Below are 11,658 nucleotides of genomic sequence, written 5' to 3' on the forward strand. Positions count from 1 at the left end.
AAGAGCTCAGATGGAAACCCAGTTCTAAGCAAAGAAGGGAAAGCAGAAAGGTGGAAGGAATGTATAGAGGGTCTATACAAGGACGATGTACTTGAGGACAATATTATGGAAATGGAAGAGGACGTAGATGAAGATGAAATGGGAGATATGATACTGCGTGAAGAGTTTGACAGAGCACTGAAAGACCGAAACAAGGCTCCGAGAGTAGACAATATTCCATTAGAACTACTGACAGCCTTGGGAGACCCAGCACTGACAAAACTCTATCATCTGGTGAGCAAGATGTATGAGACAGGCGAAATTCCCTCAGACTTCAAGAAGAATATAATAATTCCAATCCCAAAGAAAGCAGGTGTTGAAAAGAAAATGGCTCTGAGCACTATGGGACTTAACATCTATGGTCATCAGTCCCCTAGAACTTAGAACTACTTAAACCTAACTAACGTATGGACATCACACAACACCCAGTCATCACGAGGCAGAGAAAATCCCTGACCCCGCCGGGAATCGAACCCGGGAACCCGGGCGTGGGAAGCGAGAACGCTACCGCACGACCACGAGCTGCGGACAAAGCAGGTGTTGAAAGAGGTGAAAATTACCGAACTACCAGTTTAATAAGCCACGGCTGCAAAATACTAACGCGAATTCTTTACAGACGAATGGAAAAACTGGTAGAAGCCGACCTCGGGGAAGGTCAGTTTGGATTCCGTAGAAATGTTGGAACACGTGAGGCAATACTGCCCCTAAGACTTATCTTAGAAGAAAGATTAAGGAAAGGCAAACCTACGTTTCTAGCATTTGTAGACTTAGAGAAAGCTTTTGACAATGTTGACAGGAATACTCTCATTCAAATTCTAAAGGTGGCAGGGGTAAAATACAGGGAGCGAAAGGCTATTTACAATTTGTGCAGAAACCAGATGGCAGTTATAAGAGTCGAGGGACATGAAAGGGAATCAGTGGCTGGGAAGTGAGTGAGACTGGATTGTAGTCTATCCCAAATGTTATTCAACCTGTATATTGAGCAAGCAGTAAAAGAAACAAAAGAAAAATTCGGAGTAGGAAATAAAATCCATGGAGAAATGTCGCCGATGACATTGTAATTCTGTCAGAGACAGCAAAGGACATGGAAGACAGTGTCTTGATAGGAAGATATAGGACAAACATCAACAAAAGCAAAACGAGGATAATGGAATGTAGTCGAATTAAATCAGGTGATGCTGAGGGAATTAGATTAGGAAATGAGACACTTAAAGTAATAGATGAGTTTTGCTATTTGGGGAACAAAATAACTAATGATGGTCGAAGTAGGGAGGATATAAAATGTAGACTGGCAATGGCAAGGAAAGCGTTTCTGAAGAAGAGAAATTTGTTAACATCAGGTATAGATTTAAGTGTGAGGAAGTAGTTTCTGAAAGTATTTGTATGGAGTGTAGCTATGTATGGAAGTGAAACATGGATGGTAAATAGTTTAGACAAGAAGAGAATAGAAGCTTTCGAAATGTGGTGCTATAGAAGAATGCTGAAGATTAGATGGGTGAATCACATAAGTAATGAGGAGGTAGTGAAAAGAATTGGGGAGGAGAGAAATGTGTGGCACAACTTGACTAGGAGAAGGGATCGGTTGGTAGGACATGTTAAGAGGCATCATGGGATCACCAATTTAGTATTGGAGGGTAGCATGGAGGGTAAAAATCGTAGAGGCAGACCAAGAGATGAATACACCAAGCAGTTTCAGAAGGATGTAGGGTGCAGTAGATACTGGGAGATGAAGAAGCTTGCACAGGATGGAGTAACATGGAGAGGTGCATCAAACCAGTCTCTGGACGCAAGACCACAACTACAACATGCTAACCTGAGGAAGTACTTTACAAGGACAGAAGCAGGACTTTCTCCGACCTGGTGGCGACTTCATGTTGACAATGCGCGGCCGCACGTCGCGAATCAAGTCATGCAGTTTCCGGCTCAGTTCAGCATTACCTGTGTACCGCATGTGGTTAACAGATACAATCTTGCAGCCTGTGATTTTATTTATTCCATCCACCAAAGGTAAAACTTCGAGGCATTCGATTTGAGTTCTCTGACGAAGTATTCAAGAAATGTGAGGCGATTCTCGAGGACCTTACAAAGAATGGCCATGTGCTCGAGAACGGCTGAGACGCTACAGAAAGAAGATTCAAGTGCGAAAGGAGTACTTTGAAAAACGTCTGTAAACATTGAAATGGAGTAATAAATACCTAAAAAATCAGTCTCAGTCTTTCTTGATCTGCTCATGTATTTATTTCTCAACAATCACCCTGGCGACGAACACATTTTTCCAAATGAGAGACCAGTTTGTTGATACCGTCACTGTCGAATGATTGATTTTGTTGACAGAGCCACAACCTACCCTCTGCTTGCACTGCTTTATCACTATCAAAGTGTAGTCCCCGAAGGTGTTCTTTAAGGTCTGAAAACAAAGAAAAATCTGTTCTGGCCAAATCGGGACAGTACGGAGAATGATTAATGACAGTGAAGCCAGGATTGTTGCAGATATCGCGGCGCTCGTACGTGGTCTGGCATTTTTATCCTGGAGGGGAGGGTGCTCCATTTGTGGCCGAACTCTTCCAATTCGAATCGCGATTACAGCACGCTGTTTCTCTTGCACCGACATAGTTACGCAACACACTATCATGTTGCATGCGACAATTCGAAGTTCTATAGCGGCAGAGGGCTGTAAATATACGAACACGAATAATACATATGTATTTTATTCTATTGTATTGTATGTTAACCGGGGACCTAGAAACGACGGAGAGGCTCCGTCTCCGCCGCAGCCGCAGTGGCCCATAACCCCACGACGACTACCGCAGTTCACTTCACCCCTCCGCCGCCCCACGCTGAACCCAGGGATATTATGCGGTTCGGCCCCCATGGACCCCCCAGGGAACGTCTCACACCAGACGTGTGTAACCCCTATGTTTGCGTGGTAGAGTAATGGTGGTGTACGTGTGCGTGGAGAAATTGTTTGCGCAGCAATCGACGACATAATGTAACTGAGGCGGAATAAGGTGAACCAGCCCGCATTCGCTGAAGCAGATGGAAAACCGCCTAAAAACCATCCACAGACTGGGCGGTTCACCGGACCTCGACACAAATCCGCCGGGCGGTTTCGTGCCGGGGACCAGGCGCTCCTTCTCGCCCGGAAAGTCGTGCGTTTAGACCGCACGGCCAACCGGGCAGGGATGCATATGTAGAATGTTAACAGTGTTTGTTCTATTTAAAAAGCTTTCAGAGTCTTCACATAAATATTCGGAGGCCTTACTTTTCAGCTCGTCTTCGTGTTTACAGTATGGTTCCCCAACTTTGTAGGAATGATGTTCTGACTGTGTGCTGCAGTACTTGCGTTGTTAGGAGTGTTACGCCGGTAGGAGCCGGTACTGGTACAGGTACGGCGACGTAGGGTTGAAACACAAACATAAGTGTGCATTACAGTTGCGGACAGTCAACATGGATCGGGACAAGGTCACCAGGGCTTTACTCGTAAAGCTGTCTCCTCATAATACAACAATAATGCTGCTGCTCTTCGACGTATCAAAGGAATAGGGAGAGGTCCTCTTTCCGTACCGGGGCCGAAAAACATGATTCGGACATTGGAATTAACTGGCAGAGTCCGACGGCGAGTTGCATCACAAGTTATTGAAGAAGTTGTTGTTACCATTACTGAAAATGCCGGGCGCAATGTGCGATCTTCAAGCAGTGCATGAACTCTGTTTCAACAGCTGAACATTCCACGGTCCACCGTCAGAAAAGTCTGCCGCGAACAGTTGTGAAATGACGTCTCTAGTGCCGTTATAGGATGTCGTGTGTCTACATGATCGTCAGATTGGGCGACGTTTGTTACCTGAAACGTAAACATGGTACTCATTTAGCGACTGTTACCGTCTCATGTGGAAATTAAAACGCGTTTCTTTCAATAGTTTATTCGTTATTTCTCTTCAGCATATTCTTCGGTCTCTCGTTTTATATGGGCGTTCTCTCAATTAGAGAAAGTTTAGTTATAACCACTGTGTAGATCTCACGTCGTGCGTTCCAATCCTCGTGAGACGTCACCAGGTCCTATGTCCGTCACTCGGGTGAGTAGCAAATCTATCAGACATATTTTCACCCGTCTAAAGCTGCCCAAGTGACTGCTGGTGAAGTGATTGTGGACAGCTAACCAAAACAAGACAGATCTCATGTACTGACCGACAGAGGCCATCCAGCATTGCGGAAGGTGTTGTGAAAATAAGAAAAATAATTATCAAAATATGAATTGAGAAGTCACCCAAACTATTTGTTGTACTTCACAACTGGGCACAATCCCACTTTATTTAGGAACTGAAATTCGCATGTTTACGAGAAACTTATCTGAAAAAAACTTGAGTGTATATGCCCTCCGAAACTTCAAAATCATCAAAGACAGTATTTGACAGAATTTAGAAAAGGTGACAAAATTACGTGAATCACATATAAGACCGTTAATAATTACATGAACACTGGGGGGGGGGGGGGGGGGATTCGATTCGCCTTAGGTCTACCCACTTTGAGTATAACAAGCATCTCCCAATGGTAGTTCAAATGTCTCTGAGCACTATGGGACCTAACATCTGAGATCAGCAGTCCTCTAGACTTAGAACTACTTAAACCTAACTAACCTAAGGACATCACACACATCCATGCTCGAGGCAGGATTCGAACCTGCGGCCGTATCAGCAGAGCGGTTCCGGACTGAAGTGCCTAGAACCTCACGGCCACAGCTGCCGGCTATCTCTCAATACTACGACTCGTAGCAATACAATATCAAAGCTTTTGATACTGTGTAAACATTTCCCACGTGTTTTGACAACTGACGTATATGATTCGCGCTCGACGCAGGAAATGCACCAATGGTGAAATAGCAATGTCATTGGTCGGATCTCTGGCTATTATGGCGGGCGCCGATGTTGTGAGCAGGATACAGGCAGTTTGGTGTCGTGAGCGAAATAGCGGTCAACGGCCGGCGTTACGACAGTGGTGTCGTGTGCATAGTATCGCGCAGTGGTCGGTGACTACACTTTAGTATCTCTTTTTCTGTTGGTGTTTTGTTTAGGTAACAATAAGTTACACATGTCAACAAGTTTTTTGTTTTTATAAGTACTTGTGCACTTTCATCATGGCAGACGAAACAGACGATACGATTATTTTCGATGAATGCGCGGACGTCTTGTCTGACGTTCCGGACGACTTGGCCGATTGGGGAGAAGACATTGGATATAAAAAAAATGAAAGCCTAGCAGAATCGTCAGAAGATAGTGAAATACGTCCAGGAAGAATGCGGCGAACGCTACGGTTGCTAACTGTTTCGGATGAATCAGACGAAGAATACAGACTATGATTTACTGAGTACCAATAATAAATTTGAAGGATCTCCGGGTCCACACATATTTCCCAAAGATACGTAGATCGTCGTGGATATCGTAGAATTATATATTGGGAACGATCTATATGAATATTTTAGTAACGAAACCAACAAGTATTACAGTCAAAATTGCAATAGAAGGAAACTGGATTTAAAAAATGCCAAATTTGTCGAAGTTACTGGACGCGAACTTAGAAGATGGTTTCGGCTTGCTACCCTTACGGTAACTGTAAAAAAAGCAAGGATCGATGATTACTGGTCAACGAATCTGTTGATAGACACACCGATATTTCGCAAAACGATGTCCCGCAACAGATTCAGACAAATATTATAATTTTTACATTTTTCCGACAACAACAGTAACCTGATAATGCCGACCCGCTTTTCAAAGTACAATTCGTAAGTGATTATTTTTCCAAAAAGTTTAAAGAAACGTTTAATCTAAGTCAAGACATTTCACATGATGGAGCAATGATACCGTGGCTTGGACAGTTAAATTTTAAAGTTTACAATACGTCGGAAATTACGAAATATGGTTTCCTGATTCGGACGCTGTGTGATTCGAGTACGGGATACATTTCCTCGTTCAAGATATATTCCGGCGCTGGACAACCTTTAGCAAAAACAGTGATGGAACTACTGACACTTTCTTATGGAAAGTGGCATCACCTCTACATGGATAATTATTATAACAGTGTAGAACTTGCAGAGAAGTTACTTGAAAAGAAAATTCGAGTTTGTGGAACGATACGGCAGAATAGAGGCTTTCCGGAAAAATTAAAGCAAGCAAAATTCAATGTGTTTGAAGCTTGTCATCAACGGAAAGGTGACAAGCGCCGGCGACAAGCCAAGTAATCCGAATTAGCGCTGCCGGCGCTAAGCGAATAAATTTGTACGAGACTTGCGGACGGCAAAGTGTTAATCTTCTCCGGCGAAACGCGAACAAAGTTTGTGCACGGCTGTACCAGTAGCCCAGTGACGATTAACAAAACACAAGACGCTGGGATGCGATCGTTGTTGACATGTGCCCTCTTGCAAAGCACATTACGTAGACAGGGTTCGTTTATGCACTTTGTGCACTGTCCGTGACGCTTTCGTCCATAACTACACAGTTCGTCACATTCATATAGCCCTAGCCACAAGTACACATGCACACCGTCACACCGTAAACAATGTCCACTTTGTTCTCGCAGTTCAAACTTCTGTAACGTCATTGAAAGTCAGATATACTGCACAGTTGATTTAGGTCAGTTCCACCACCATCCGAATATCAATGCCAGCAAAGTTAATTCGCCAAAAGCACTGTTCGTGCATTCAGATGGTTCAAATAGCCTGAGCACTATGGGATCCAACATCTGAGGTAATCAGCCCCCTAGAACTTAGAACTAGTTAAACCCAACTAACCCAAGGACATCACACACATCCATGCCCGAGGCAGGATTCGAACCTGCGTCCGTACAGTCACGCAGTTCCGGACTGAAGCGCATTGAACTTAGAACTAGTTAAACCTAACTAACCTAAGGACATCACACACATCCATGCCCGAGGCAGGATTCGAACCTGCGTCCGTAGCAGTCACGCAGTTCCGGACTGAAGCGCCTTGAACCGCTCGGCCACCGCGGCCGATTGTTCGTGTATTCGCAAAAAGCACTGTTCGTACCGGTCACAACAGTCTTGTTACCGGCACTTTCACAGTCGGATTTATTCAAATTGGTTCAAATGGCTCTGAGCACTATGGGACTTAACAGCTATGGTCATCAGTCCCCTAGAACTTAGAACTACTTAAAACTAACTAACCTAAGAACATCACACAACACCCAGTCATCACGAGGCAGAGAAAATCCCTGACTCCGCCGGGAATCGAACCCGGGAAACCGGGCGCGGGAAGCGAGAACGCTACCGCACGACCACGAGCTGCGGACAGTCGGGTTTATTATCTCCTAAAATTCGCTGGTGATTGCATTACGTACTAAAGTGGTAAAGCGAGTTGACTTTCTTGTAACCGGCACTTTCACAGTCCGGTTTATTATCTCCTAAAATTCGCTGCTGATGGCAATACGTACTGAAGTGGTAAGGCGAATTGACTTTCTTGTTACCGGCACTTTCACAGTCCGGTTTATTATCTCCTGAAATTTGCTGGTGATGGCATTAAGTACTGCAGAGGTAAGGCGAACTGACTTTCTCATAGTTCGGTATCACTGTCCATACAGTTCCGGGTGCTTTTCGCAAAATTTTCCCGCGCACTCTTCATAGACGCATCCTCCACCATACCTTCTACTACACATCCCTTGTTCGACTATGGACATCGCTATCGCTGTCCCCTGTCTGCAGAAGTTATATCATTATCGTAAACTACATAAATCTTTATAAATGTCCTTGACTGAATTTTTCACAATTAATAATATACCAAAAAAGAAATTTACAAACTTTTACAGAGTTACAAAGCACGAAACATATTTATCCATTGGCAGACGAAATAATGACGATTATATATTTACATTTAAAAGCGACAGTAGTAAGGTTCATCATCGTAATTACATATGCCAATAGCAACAGAAGAAAAAAAAATGAAAACTAGAGAAAATCATGATGAAAAGTTTTATATGCTTAATTAGCAATGCCTTCACAGTGGTTGTAAAAAACCCGCATGGAATCAATGGAAGGAATCACTTGTTAGTTCCGAAGTGCTGCTAGTAATCCATCTAGCACAACGATTGGGCATGAGCAGTTGAAGAGACTGAGGCACAAACAGCTCCTCACAAACCACACATTACTGTACTCAATGCTAAGCGATGCTTGAGGTTGTCTAAGTCGAAAGAGCTACGCCACCGGACTGCTAATGACAGGAAGTAGGTGATTTGAAGTGTTGAATCACGCTGTAACCTGTGGCAGTCCGAAGGAAGGGTTTGGGTTTGTCGGATGCCTGGACAACTTTACCTGTCATCGTGTGTAGCATTCCTAAAATGGACTGCACTACGCAGACTGGCAGCTTTAACCTAATGGAAAATCTGCGGGATGAGTTACAATGTTGACGTCGCTGCAGACCTCACTGTCTAAGATCACTGTTTTTTTAAAGTTTTCGCTCTTTAAGAAGAGTGGGCTCCCATCACTCCATCGACGTTCCGACACTTCACTGAAAGTGTCCCCTGCGGGATTCAAGGCGTCATATTGACGAAGGGAGATGGTGTATGTGTAAAAAAAACGAATAGAAGAAATAAATTTAAAGTTACGAATGGTGGGATCCATGTGGTTACCAAGTCGTGCAGCGACTGTAAACCATACAATTACCAAATATGCAGCAACCAGTCGCAAAATCATGTTTTATTTATTCACTTTTGCAAATCGACTTCAACTGATTAACAGCCATCATCGGTGCTTTCAACCAATATGTGCCCTGAGTAATAATACTGTCTTAAGCAGAGGTCAAACATAAAGTGCTGGCTGTTAATCAGTTGAAGTAGATTTGCAAAAGTGAATAAATAAAACATGGTTTTCTGACTGGTTGCTGCATATTTGGTAATTTTAAATTTAAAGTTGCTGCCATTTCAGTAGATTTGGAATTTTCTCTACTGCAGGTAACAGTCTTTATTATAAGTTTATACTAATAAGTTACATCAAATGCGTTTCTGTTCGGCAGTATAAGGTGGAGTGGCCTCTTTTATGCAGAAAACATGTTGAATTCGCCTAAAAGTTCTAAACTAGTCGTGAACCAGTAAAATAAATACAGGAAAAATTGTTGCTGTGGTTGCCACTATGAAGAAAATATGTTATATGGTTCCACAGAAAGCGAAGAATATAATCCGACTGTATCAACACATGAAAATTAAACTATTGAGGACTATTGTAAGCATCAGGTTTAACAAACAGTATGCAGACTGGGATACTCTCTTTCAAATTCTGAAGGTGGCACGGGAAAATAAAGGGAGCGAAGGCTATTTACAATTTGTACAGAAAGCAGATGGCAGTTATAAGAGTCAAGAGGCGTGAAAGGGAAGCAGTGGTTAGGAAGGGAGTGAGACAGGGTTGTAGCCTATCCCCGATGTTATTCAATCTGTATATTGAGCAACCAGTGAAGGAATCAAAAGAAAAATTCCGAGTAGGAATTAAAATCCATGGAGAAGAAATAAAAACTTTAAGGTTCACCGATGACATTGTAATTATGTCAGCAAAGGACCTGGAAGAGCAGCTGAACGGAATTGACAGTGTCTTGAAAGGAGGATATAAGATGAACATCAACAAACGCAAAACGAGGATAATGGAATGTAATCGAATTAAATCGGGTGATGCTGAGGAAATTAGATTAGGAAACGAGACGCTTAAAGTAGTAAATGAGTTTTGCTATTTGGGGAGCAAAATAACTGATGAGAGTAGAAATAGAGAGGACATAAAATATATACTATCAATGTCACGGAAAGCGTTTCTGAACAAGAGAAAATTGTTAACATCGAGTATAGATTTAAGTGCCAGGAAGTTGAAACGTCCCCTTAGAACAATTTTACACGACTGTCCTTAAACTGACACACAATATTTTGTTAGCGCAACGCAATCTGACTTTCAATAATCCGTACAAAAGAATGGGCCCTGACTAACATTAAACTATACCTTTTACAAATCACTTACCTCACAAAAATCTTCGCTACTCAAGCTACTGCAATACAGTGAGCGCCACTACTGCCAGCTAAATAAAAGATTCAAACTACTGAAGGCACTAACTACTGATAGGGATAGTTAGCAAATGGAAGATATTAATAGAGAACAAATAATGTATTTACCTTAATAGTCATAATATATGTAGCAGTTCATGACAAATTACAAAACTCCGCCATCTCTCTCCCCACATCCACCACTGCTGGCGGCTCACCTCCAACTGCGCAAAGCTAGATGCTGTTCACATCGAGCTGCCGCTGCCCAACACTACAATGGCAGACAACAATGCAAACTAGCCACAGACTGCACACAGCACAGCCAGTGATTTTTCATATAGAGCGCTACGTGGCGTTACCAATAAGAAAACATAAACAGCCTACTTACATAGCCCCCATGCTCCCCACAAAAAATTTTACAAATTGGATTGGGCAGTGGCCAATACAGATTTGAAAAAAATTTTCATAATTACAATAACAAAGAAATCAAATGCACACACTTATTGATATTATGTTGGTCCAAAGCTCAAATTTTCTCACAGTCTATAAAGACAGTCCTGATCATTCATCACAGTGAAACTGCCGTTTCTTTTCTCAAAGTCTGAGCAGTAAAAGACAATGCACACGGAAGTAGTGGATTTCCATGCCGTCTTGAAGAAGTAGTGTTGTCCTTCCAACGGAAAGACAGTGCTGACTCTTGACATGCAGACAGGTAATGGGCCACAACAGAGCAAACCCACAGCGGAGTCAGTCGAAGTTTTGAAGAATATTGGTGGGTAGGTCATCGCAGAGCAGACCCACTGGAGTCCTGGTAGAGATTGTGGTATTCGTGGGCCACAAGAGGTGCAGACCCACTGCAGTCCTTGTAGAAATAATGGTATTGATGGATCATCAAAGATGTAGACCCACTGTAGTCCTTGAAGAGACAGCCAGCAGCCATCTGTTGCGACTGTGCAGGTGCACAATCACCATCGAAGAGTCTTGCGGAGAATATAGCAAGTCCATAAACCACCACTTGTCCACTCACAAAAAAATTTGTTTGACGTGTCCTTAGAACCAGCAATGCTGTTATCCAGTCCCTTGCTGAATTATTAACACACGTGCAAACACTATCAGTCCCTACTTCTCACATATTGTCCATATACTATGACCAACAGAAACGTGTGCAGTGAAATGGAACTTACATGTTAATAGTATCATGAACTGGTGACAATTACAATTTTATAACATAAGAATACAATAACAAAGGTACAAAATACATCATTAAAAACATAACTATACAGATAACATTTGTAGTACAGGCTTTACAAAAGAATCGAACTAACATATACATCAGTGGAATTATGACATGAGTACATACATAAAAGATCACAATAACTTTTGAAACATCAACTTCACACATGAGCATTAAACAGAACGGAATTAATAATGTCTAACATCTTTACAAAGTAATTAACATATTATTAATGCCAATTATATTCGAGGATAACAGTATTCCTCATCATAGTGAATGTAGCTTAATATTAAAAGAAGAAAAAATTCTATGAAACTACACAGAGACAGGAAGAAAACAAATACACAAGGGTACACAAACACATA

Source organism: Schistocerca serialis, chromosome 5, assembly GCF_023864345.2.
Source record: "Schistocerca serialis cubense isolate TAMUIC-IGC-003099 chromosome 5, iqSchSeri2.2, whole genome shotgun sequence".
Classification (NCBI taxonomy): Eukaryota; Metazoa; Arthropoda; class Insecta; order Orthoptera; family Acrididae; genus Schistocerca; species Schistocerca serialis.